This window comes from Arachis hypogaea, chromosome 16 (assembly GCF_003086295.3).
Source record: "Arachis hypogaea cultivar Tifrunner chromosome 16, arahy.Tifrunner.gnm2.J5K5, whole genome shotgun sequence".
In the NCBI taxonomy this organism is placed as follows: domain Eukaryota; kingdom Viridiplantae; phylum Streptophyta; class Magnoliopsida; order Fabales; family Fabaceae; genus Arachis; species Arachis hypogaea.
The window spans coordinates 61930933-61943077 of NC_092051.1; positions in this window are offsets into that span (position 1 = coordinate 61930933).

Here is a 12145-nt window from a genome sequence, read left to right on the forward strand (position 1 = left end):
AGTTTCAAGACTTTCTTGATTGCGTCCGGGCTAAAGTCTACTTCCACCCCCCGCACATAGCTCTTGTACGTTGGGGGCTCACGCATGTCAAGCCTTGGGACATTTGCATAGAACTCTCTTATGATATTGGTATTAATTCGGGTGGCTGGTGATGTAAGTTCCTCCCATCTCCTCTTCCGGATTTTGTTCTTCATTTCTTGACATCCATCATCCGGCAACATGAATGGAATTTCAGGATAGATTCTTTTCTCGTTCATCCATTGAATTTGCATTTGATGAAACCAAGACTTGAACCTCCGTTGGTCATATTCATGTGTTTCTTCCTCCACTATTGGATCTTTTCCTTTTCGTCGTTTGGTTCTTGAGGAGGATGCCATGATCACTTGGTTGGTTGAGAGGGAATGTGAAGAATGTTGGAGAGTTTGATGTGTGTTTGGAGGAAAAAGAAATTAGGACCGGACTTGCTATGACAAGAAATTATGAAGAGAAGTTTAAGTGGTTGGAGTTTAAAGTAAGAGAAAGGTTGCACAAAGCTTGTTATGTTGAGGAGTGATTCGGTCATGTGCATGGCTTGAAGGTGGTATGCTTTTAAATGAGCAATGAAGGGTTGGGATGCAATTAGACTTATGGAGATCAAAGGCATGCATGTATGGATGAATGAAGACAAAGTTTGCTCCTTCCCTTGCCTTTGCCGTGATCATTCTCAAGGAGTGGCAGATTTCTTTCTTGAAGCATGTGATGGGATTTTGTCCTTATGCTATACTTTCCTTTGTCTTGTCTTTTTCATTGAAGATTCTTTGACCTCCTAGTCATCACAACAAGACAACATACATTAGTCTTATCCAACCGTAGCAAGAGTGTTCTTTTTAGTAATACTATGTGAACCATCAATTCTTATCTTATTTGAACCGTGACACACTCTTTAGAGGACACCAAACTTAATGTTTGGTAATGTATAAAGAAAATGAGTCTCCTCCTCCAATTAGTGAAGTTCAAACGTTAAATGTTCATAAGAATTGTTTCCATTACACTTTCTTTTTCTCTTTTTTTTTCATGAAGGATTAATTGTATCCTTGAATCGGTGCATCAAGGTTTGATGAACACCAAACTTGTTTCTTGTCAAAGGGTACATCACAATTAATGCCTTTATTACCGAATAAGAATTTTTCTATTTATAAGGTTTTGGAAAATAACAAATGTATGATTATTGATGCATGAGTTTCAAATTTTCATGAAGCTATGTGGACACCAAACTTAGCATATGTTTCAAAATAGTACATGCAGTAAATGGACATGTTCATGAAAAGAGAAAAGAATTCATGCTCAAGTGATCATAATTTATTGAATTTAAAATGACATGAATCTTAAAGTATGGGTTGCCTCCCATGGAGCGCTCTTTTATTGTCACTAGCTTGACATTGAGGCTTTCTTTTATGGTGGTTGGTGCTTGTAGGGCCTCAATTTGTCTCCCCTGACCGTGATCCTCTTCTTTGTTCTCTGGTGTTTAATTTCAGCATGTTCTAATGATAGTATGTTGCTGACAGTGTAGTAATCCTCGGTTTGTTGATTTGCCCCCAGCTGTTGATATATCAGTTGCACTTTGTCACCTTTGGAAAGCCCCTCTGTTGGAATCTTTCTGTTCTTCCAACCCCTTTTTGCTTTGTTTTTGCGTTTCATCTTTCCTTTTGTTGTTCTTTCTTTTCTGGCCGTAGGTTTTCCTTGGGGACCTCTCTTTTCAGTGGCTAATACTCTAACATCCTCTTGGGCTTTTTCATCAGTCTGCACAATCCTTAGCATTGGGATGTTGCTGTGACTTTCCTGGTCATTTTTCATATAGTCTTTCTTTTCCTTGCTAAATTGTGCCTCTGGCAACACCTTCAGAGTGATGCTCTGGTCATGCATCCTGAGAGTTAATTCCCCTTCTTCTACGTCTATGATAGCTCTAGCAGTGGCAAAGAATGGCCTTCCCAGTATAACAGAGTCACCATCATCATTGTTTGATTCTAGAACCACAAAATCAGCAGGGTATATAAAACTGTCCACCTTGACCAAAAGATTTTCAATTACACCCCTGGGGTATACCATTGACTTGTCTACCAGCTCCAGAGACATTTGTACTGGTTTGACCTCCTCTATATGCAGCTTTTTCACCAAGGAGGATGATATTAAGTTAATACTTGCTCCGAGATCGCACATTGCTTTAGTGATTGTCAATTCCCCAATGGTGCAAGGCAACAGGAAGCTTCCTGGGTCCTCAAGCTTGGGAGGAAGCCCCTTTTGAATCAAGGCCCTGCATTCCTCAGCAATCATTATGGTTTCTTTCTCATCCCAGCTTCTTTTCTTGTTGATAAGATCCTTCAGAAACTTGGAATATAGAGGCATTTGCTCAAGTGCTTCAGCCAAGGGAATATTGATTTCCAGCTTCTTAAAAATCTCAAGGAATTTGTGAAAATGCTGGTCTTTAACCTCTTTGTTAAAACTCTGGGGATATGGCAGTGGAGGTGTGATGCTTTTTCCTATTTGCTGCTGCCCCTGAGCTACTTCCTTTGAGCTATGTGGCTGGTTGTCCTTCTCTTTGAGTTTCTCAGTGCCTTTGTTTGGCATCACAACTTGCTTCTTAGCCTCATCTGCCTTTGTTTGCTTCTCATCCTCCGTTGGTTCTTTGATGTTCTCTGCTTGCTTCTTTGTAGTGTCATTGTTGCTTATCAATGTTCTCCCACTCCTTAATTGTATTGCCTTGCATTCCTCCTTGGGATTTGGAATTGTGTCACTGGGCAGTGAGTTTGAAGGTCTCTCAATAGATACTTGCTTGGAGAGTTGCCCCATCTGTCTCTCTAGGCTCTTCAGGGAGGCTTCCTGATTCTTGGTTACTATTTCCTGGTGTTTCAACATTTTGTCTATCATGGCCTCCAAGTGAGTGATTCTTTGGGCTTCAGGTGATACTTGAGGTGGGTTATGAGATGTGGGTGGTGGATGGTAGGCATTTTGGTTGGTGGGTTGGTTATTAGATTGGTATTGGTTGAGGTTGGGGTAGTTGTTTTGAGGTTTTCTGTAGGGGTTTTGGTTAGTCTGCTGCTGGTTGTGATTTTGGTTACTTCTTGGGTTGTGTTGGTTTGAGTTCTTCTGCAATGTTTGTTGGTTTTGGGTATGGTTATCTCCCCATCTGAGGTTTGGGTGGTTTTTCCAGGATGGATTGTATGTATCACCATACACTTCATTTGGTCCTTGGTTGTGCATATACTGTACTTGCTCTTGTTGTTGTTCTTCTTGAGTTTCTTCACTCTGTCCCCATGTGGTTGATGGTTGGCTGGTGTTAACTGCTGCAACTTGGAGGCTATCAATCCTCTTGGTCATTTGCTCAAATTGTTGTTGAATTTGCTGCTGCATTAATTTGTTTTGAGCCAGGATTGAATCCACTCCTTCTAGCTCCATTACTCCTCTCCTTTGTGATGGTTGGCGGCCTCTTTGATGAGCAAAGAAATATTGGTTGTTGGACACCATATCAATGAGTTCTTGAGCCTCTTCTGCAGTTTTCATGAGTTGCAAGGAACCTCCAGCTGAATGATCCAAAGCTTCCTGGGATTTCAGTGTTAAGCCTTCATAGAAGTTTTGAAGCTTCTCCCACTCATTAAACATGGCAGGGGGACATTTCCTTATAAGAGCCTTGTACCTCTCCCATGCCTCATAGATGGGTTCGGCCTCCATTTGTGTAAATGTTTGTACCTCAGCTTTTAACCTTATAATCCTCTGAGGTGGATAAAATTTTGCAAGGAATTTGGTCACCAAATCATCCCAGTTGTTAATGCTGTCCCTTGGAAACGATTCCAACCATTGAGTGGCCTTGTCCCTGAGAGAAAATGGGAATAGCATCAGTTTGTAACTGTCAGGGGGCACTCCATTAGTTTTGACAGTGTTGCATATCCTCAAGAAAGTGGACAAATGTTGGTGTGGGTCCTCAAGTGGTCCTCCACCAAAGGAGCAGTTGTTCTGAACCAAAGTGATGAGTTGTGGCTTGAGTTCAAAATTGTTAGCATTGACATTTGGAGCCAAGATGCTGCTCCCACAATGTCTAGGATTTGCAAAGGTATAGGAAGCCAAAACTCTCCTCTGGGGTGGGTTGCCATTGTTGTTGTCTTCTCCACCTAGTGGATTGGTTAGATGTTCCTCCATCTCTTGGAATTCTTCGTCTGATTCCTCTTCTCCAACAATATTTTTCCCTCTTTCAGCTCTTCTTAACCTCCTGAGAGTTCTTTCGTCTTGTTCATGAAAATTGGGTATGGTTCTTCTTGTACCTGACATACAAGCAGAGCATGAGAAATGCACAAAACCAGTGACACTTCAATTTACTGCCAGATTGAAGTGTTAGTTAGTTTAAGCAAAAAATCAAACAGTTAGTGTGTCAGTCAAAAATTAAAGACAAAGTGCTTGATCTAGATCACCACCTCACTTAATCATTGTCAATCTAATCAATCCCCGGCAACGGCGCCAAAAACATGATGAGATATTTTGGAGGAAAAATAAATTTCTCCCAAAATACACAAATCTAACCGGCAAGTGTACCGGGTCGTATCAAGTAATAAAAACTCACGGGAGTGAGGTCGATCCCACAGGGATTGAAGGATTGAGCAATTTTAGCTTAGTGGTTAATTTAGTCAAGAGAATCAAGAATTGGTTGAGTGTTTTGTGACTTGCAGAAATTAAATTGCATTGAAGTAAAGAGAACAAGAAATAAATTGCTGAAACGTAAAGAACAAGAAATTAAATGGCAGAAACTTAGAGTGCAAGAAATGTAAATTGCGGAATCTTAAAGTGCAAGGAATGTAAATTGCTTGAAATGTAAAGGGGATTGGGACGTGGATTTGCAGTAATTAAACAAGGAAAAGTTAAATTGCATCAAACAGAAGAGTAAAAGGGAATTGGGATTGGATCGGATCTTATAGCAGAAAAGTAAATGAACATGGAAAGCAAGAAAACAGAATGTAAATTGGAGATTTGGATCTCAGGACCCAGAGACTAGAAAATCAAGTCTAGATCTCAATGCCTTCCTAGATCCAACAAGAACAATTGCAAAGAAAATGTAAATTGCAAAGAAAAGATATGAAGAGCAATTAACAGAAATTAAATTCAATTATGCAGTGAGTAAAGCAGAGAGATCCAAGATTGAGATTGAAACAGAATTTCTTCAATTCTTCAATCCAAGATCCAAGACAAGTGTAATTGAAATTGAAAGCAAAAAAACTAAGAGGAAGAGAAGTGAATTCTCCTTCCCCAAGACAAAGAAATTAAAGATCACTCAATATCCAAAGCTCTCCAAAAACTATTATGAAAATTCCAAAAGAAAGCTCTTCGAAGAACTTGAATTCTATCTTATTTATACACTTTCTTTAAATGATCTTCAAGCCTTGAGTTGGGCCTTTGCTCTTGGTGGAATTGGGTTGAAAGAGGCCTTGGTTGATTGCTCTTGAAGTTTGAAGAAGAACCAAAGTGAACCAATTGAACCGGGTTTGAGGTTAGCAAAAGTTGGACCAAAAGTTGGAGCTAAAGTTAGGGGTCTAACTTTGGCTCCAACTTTTCATAGCACCCCACAAAACTTATTGGTATGAACGTTGGTGCCAACGTTAGGGGTCTAACTTTGACCCTAACGTTGGCCTTGCCTTGTGTGCTAGTGGCGCCAACGTTAGCCTCCAAGTTAGGGGTCTAACGTTGGCACATGAATTTCTCCCCTGGGCACCAAAAGTTTTGGATATTGAGTGATCTTTAATTTCTTTGTCTTGGGGAAGGAGAATTCACTTCTCTTCCTCTTAGTTTTATTGCTTTCAATTTCAATTACACTTGTCTTGGATCTTGGATTGAAGAATTGAAGAAATTCTGTTTCAATCTCAATCTTGAATCTCTCTGCTTTACTCACTGCATAATTGAATTTAATTTTCTGTTAATTGCTCTTCATCTCTTTTCTTTGCAATTTACATTTTCTTTGCAATTGTTCTTGTTGGATCTAGGAAGGCATTGAGATCTAGACTTGATTTTCTAGTCTCTGGGTCCTGAGATCCAAATCTCCAATTTACATTCTGTTTTCTTGCTTTCCATGTTCATTTACTTTTCTGCTATAAGATCCGATCCAATCCCAATTCCCTTTTACTCTTCTGTTTGATGCAATTTAACTTTTCCTTGTTTAATTACTGCAAATCCACGTCCCAATCCCCTTTACATTTCAAGAATTTACATTCCTTGCACTTTAAGATTCCGCAATTTACATTTCTTGCACTCTAAGTTTCTGCCATTTAATTTCTTATTCTTTACGTTTCAGCAATTTATTTCTTGTTCTCTTTACTTCAATGCAATTTAATTTCTGCAAGTCACAAAACACTCAACCAATTCTTGATTCGCTTGACTAAATTAACCACTAAGCTAATATTTCTCAATCCTTCAATCCCTGTGGGATCGACCTCACTCCCGTGAGTTTTTATTACTTGATACGACCCGGTACACTTGCCGGTTAGATTTGTGTGTTTTGGGAGAAATTTATTTTTCCACCAAAATATCTCATCAAGTTTTTGGCGCCGTTGCCGGGGATTGATTAAATTGACAATGATTAAGTGAGGTGGTGATCTAGATCAAGCACTTTTTCTTTAATTTTTGACTGACACACTAACTGTTTGATTTTTTCTTAAACTAACTAACACTTCAATCTGGCAGTAAATTGAAGTGTCACTGGTTTTGTGCATTTCTCATGGTTCTGCTTGTATGTCAGGTACAAGAAGAACCATACCCAATTTTCATGAACAAGACGAAAGAACTCTCAGGAGGTTAAGAAGAGCTGAAAGAGGGAAAAATATTGTTGGAGAAGAGGAATCAGACGAAGAATTCCAAGAGATGGAGGAACATCTAACCAATCCACCAGGTGGAGAAGACAACAACAATGGCAACCCACCCCAGAGGAGAGTTTTGGCTTCCTATACCTTTGCAAATCCTAGACATTGTGGGAGCAGCATCTTGGCTCCAAATGTCAATGCTAACAATTTTGAACTCAAGCCACAACTCATCACTTTGGTTCAGAACAACTGCTCCTTTGGTGGAGGACCACTTGAGGACCCACACCAACATTTGTCCACTTTCTTGAGGATATGCAACACTATCAAAACTAATGGAGTGCCCCCTGACAGTTACAAACTGATGCTATTCCCATTTTCTCTCAGGGACAAGGCCACTCAATGGTTGGAATCGTTTCCAAGGGACAGCATTAACAACTGGGATGATTTGGTGACCAAATTCCTTGCAAAATTTTATCCACCTCAGAGGATTATAAGGTTAAAAGCTGAGGTACAAACATTTACACAAATGGAGGCCGAACCCATCTATGAGGCATGGGAGAGGTACAAGGCTCTATAAGGAAATGTCCCCCTGCCATGTTTAATGAGTGGGAGAAGCTTCAAAACTTCTATGAAGGCTTAACACTGAAATCCCAGGAAGCTTTGGATCATTCAGCTGGAGGTTCCTTGCAACTCATGAAAACTGCAGAAGAGGCTCAAGAACTCATTGATATGGTGTCCAACAACCAATATTTCTTTGCTCATCAAAGAGGCCGCCAACCATCACAAAGGAGAGGAGTAACGGAGCTAGAAGGAGTAGATTCAATCCTGGCTCAAAACAAATTAATGCAGCAGCAAATTCAACAACAATTTGAGCAAATGACCAAGAGGATTGATAGCCTCCAAGTTACAGCAGTTAACACCAGCCAACCATCAACCACATGGGGACAGAGTGAAGAAACTCAAGAAGAACAAGAACAAGAGCAAGTACAGTATATACACAACCAAGGACCAAATGAAGTGTATGGTGATACATACAATCCATCCTGGAAAAACCACCCAAACCTCAGATGGGGAGATAACCATACCCAAAACCAACAAACATGGCAGAGGAACTCAAACCAACACAACCCAAGAAGCAACCAAAATCATAACCAGCAGCAGACTAACCAAAACCCCTACAGAAAACCTCAAAACAACTACCCCAACCTCAACCAATACCAATCTAATAACCAACCCACCAACCAAAATGCCTACCATCCACCACCCACATTTCATAACCCACCTCAAGTATCACCTGAAGCCCAAAGAATCACTCACTTGGATGCCATGATAGACAAAATGTTGAAACACCAGGAAATGGTAACCAAGAATCAGGAAGCTTCCCTGAAGAGCCTAGAGAGACAGATGGGGCAACTCTCCAAGCAAGTATCTATTGAGAGACCTTCAAACTCACTGCCCAGTGACACAATTCCAAATCCCAAGGAGGAATGCAAGGCAATACAATTAAGGAGTGGGAGAACATTGATAAGCAACAATGACACTACAAAGAAGCAAGCAGAGAACATCAAAGAACCAACGGAGGATGAGAAGCAAACAAAGGCAGATGAGGCTAAGAAGCAAGTTGTGATGCCAAACAAAGGCACTGAGAAACTCAAAGAGATGGACAACCAGCCACATAGCTCAAAGGAAGTAGCTCAGGGGCAGCAGCAAATAGGAAAAAGCATCACACCTCCACTGCCATATCCCCAGAGGTTTAACAAAGAGGTTAAAGACCAGCATTTTCACAAATTCCTTGAGATTTTTAAGAAGTTGGAAATCAATATTCCCTTGGCTGAAGCACTTGAGCAAATGCCTCTATATTCCAAATTTCTGAAGGATCTTATCAACAAGAAAAGAAGTTGGCTTGAAAGGGAAACCATATTACTCACCGAGGAATGCAGTGCTGTGATTCAACGGGGTATTCCACTAAAACTTAAGGATCCGGGGAGCTTTGTAGTCTCATGCACTATTGGCAAGATAATTCTCAACAAGGCTCTCTGCGACCTGGGTGCCAGCATCAATTTAATGCCTCTCTCAATGATGAGAAAACTTGCCATAGAAGAACTTAAACCCACCAGGATGTCACTAGTCATGGCTGACAGATCAATCAAGACACCCAATGGAATTGTGGAGAATCTGTTGGTGAAGGTTGGGGAGTTTATTTTCCCAGCAGACTTTGTAATTTTGGACACTGAAGAAGAAGGAAACGACTCAATCATTCTGGGAAGGCCATTTCTACACACAGCAAGGGCCATCATTGATGTAGAAAAAGGAGAAATGACCTTCAGGGTCCATAATGAACAAATGATCATAAATGTGTTCAAATCAATGCAAAACGCTCCTGAGCAAGAGGATTACGTAAGAGTGGATATGATAGACAGTTTGGTGGAAGAAACAGTGGAAGAAAATTTTCAAGAGCAAGAAGGAAATCAAGGGGCAACAGAGGAACAAGTGGCTGAGACCTTCACTGAGCAAGATGAAAGACAAGATAGTAATGAAGATGTGTGAAAACAAGAACTGAAACCTTTACCCACCCATCTCAAATATGCATTCCTTGGCACATCGGAGAGCTTCCCAGTAATCATTAATTCATCCCTGACAAAGAAGGAAGAAGGAGAACTTCTTGACGTACTCAAAGTTCATAAAGATGCTTTAGGATGGACCATTGATGACCTGAAGGGAATCAGCCCTGCAGTATGTATGCATAAGATCCTCTTGGAAGATAATTCCAAACCAGTGGTTCAACCGCAAAGAAGGCTAAATCCGACAATGAAGGAAGTTGTCCAGAAGGAAGTAATGAAGTTGTGGAATGCAGGGATAATCTTCCCAATATCTGACAGCCCATGGGTAAGCCCGGTTCAAGTTGTACCAAAGAAGGGAGGGATGACGGTCATCACTAATGAGAAGAATGAGTTGATCCCTACTAGAACAGTGACTGGGTGGAGGATGTGCATAGACTATAGAAGATTGAATGATACCACCAGGAAGGATCATTTCCCTCTCCCATTCATTGATCAGATGCTGGAAAGGTTAGCTGGCCATGCTTATTACTGCTTTTTGGACGGATATTCTGGGTATAATCAAATCGTGGTGGACCCCAATGACCAAGAGCAAAACTGCCTTTACATGTCCATTTGGAGTTTTTGCATATAGGAGGATGCCTTTTGGGCTCTGCAACGCCCCTGCCACATTTCAAAGGTGTATGCTCTCCATTTTTTCTGATATGGTCGAAAAATTTTTAGAAGTCTTCATGGATGACTTCTCTGTTTTTGGTGATAATTTCAATGCTTGCCTAAACCATTTAACTCTTGTCTTGAAACGGTGCCAAGAAACTAATTTGGTTTTAAACTGGGAGAAATGCCATTTCATGGTACCCGAAGGGATTGTTCTTGGCCATAAAGTTTCAAGAAAAAGGATAGAGGTTGATAAGGCAAAGGTTGAGATCATAGAAAGACTCCCTCCACCAATTAATGTGAAATCTGTTAGAAGTTTCTTGGGGCATGCCGGATTTTACAGAAGGTTTATCAAGGACTTTTCAAAAATAGCCAAACCTTTAAGTAATCTGTTAATGCTTGATAACCCTTTTGTTTTTGATGAAAACTGCCAGCATGCATTTGAAACTTTAAAAAATAGACTCACAACAGCACCAATCATCACACCTCCAGATTGGGAATTACCTTTTGAACTCATGTGTGATGCAAGTGACATTGCAATTGGCGTTGTACTTGGGCAAAAGAAGGGAAATTTGCATCATGTCATATATTATGCAAGTAAAGTGTTGAATGAGGCCCAAAGAAATTACACTACAACAGAAAAAGAGTTGCTAGCTGTAGTCTATGCATTTGATAAGTTTAGATCATATCTGATAGGATCCAAAGTTGTGGTTTACACTGATCATGCTGCACTTAAGTATTTGATGTCAAAGCAGGATGCTAAACCAAGACTCATAAGGTGGATACTGCTCCTACAAGAATTTGACATTGAGATAAGAGATAGGAAGGGCACTGAAAATCAAGTCGCTGATCATCTGTCAAGGCTACCACATGAAACAAGTCAAAAAGCATCCCAGCCCATAAATGAAAGCTTCCCAGATGAGCACCTTCTGTAGATCCAGCAAGCACCTTGGTTTGCTGACATAGCAAATTACAAAGTGGGAAGGAAGATACCGCAAGAATTCTCTAAGCAACAAGTGAAGAAGTTGATCAACGAAGCAAGGAAATTTTCATGGGATGAACCCTTCTTATTCAAGAGATGCTCTGATGGAGTGATCAGAAGGTGTATTCCTGAAAGTGAAGTGAGGGACATCTTGTGGCATTGTCATGGTTCAGCTTATGGTGGACACTTTGGCCTAGAAAAAACAGCCGCAAAAATACTGCAGAGTGGCTTCTATTGGCCAACTATCTTCAAGGATGCCAGAGAATATGTACACCAATGTAATGAATGCCAGAAAGCAGGAGGATTAACAAGAAGGAATGAGATGCCTCAAAACTTTATGTTAGAATTAGAATTGTTCGATCTATGGGGAATTGATTTCATGGGGCCTTTTCCTCCTTCCTATTCTTTTAGATACATCCTGGTAGCAGTGGAGTATGTCTCAAAGTGGGTGGAAGCCATAGCCACAACCACCTGTGATGCACAGATCGTCCTCCAATTCCTTAAAAAGCACATCTTCACTAGGTATGGAGTGCCCAAGGGTCTTATTAGTGATGGTGGTAGTCACTTTTGCAACAAACAAATGGAGAAACTCCTTCACAAATATGGAGTAATTCACAAAGTAGCCACACCTTACCATCCTCAGACTAACGGCCAAGCTGAACTTGCAAATAGAGAATTAAAGAAGATCCTAGAGAAAACAGTGGGAATCACAAGAAAAGATTGGGCTAGAAAGCTAGAGGATGCATTGTGGGTGTATAGGACAGCTTTTAAAACTCCTATTGGCAAGTCACCCTTTCAGCTATTGTATGGCAAATCCTGCCACCTCCCTGTAGAGCTTGAACACAGAGCTTTTTGGGCCACTAAACTCCTCAACCTTGATCCCCAAGCTGCAGGAGAAAAAAGGTTGTTACAACTAAATGAGTTGGATGAATTTAGACTAGAGGCTTATGAAAGTGCGAAGATATACAAGGAGAAAGCTAAGAAGTGGCATGACAAGAAGATCACAAAGAAGGAATTCAAGCCAGGACAGCAAGTGCTCCTGTATAATTCGAGGCTTAAAATTTTCCCTGGCAAACTGAAGTCTAAATGGACTGGCCCATACTTGGTGACAAAGGTTTTTCCCTATGGGAGTATTGAAC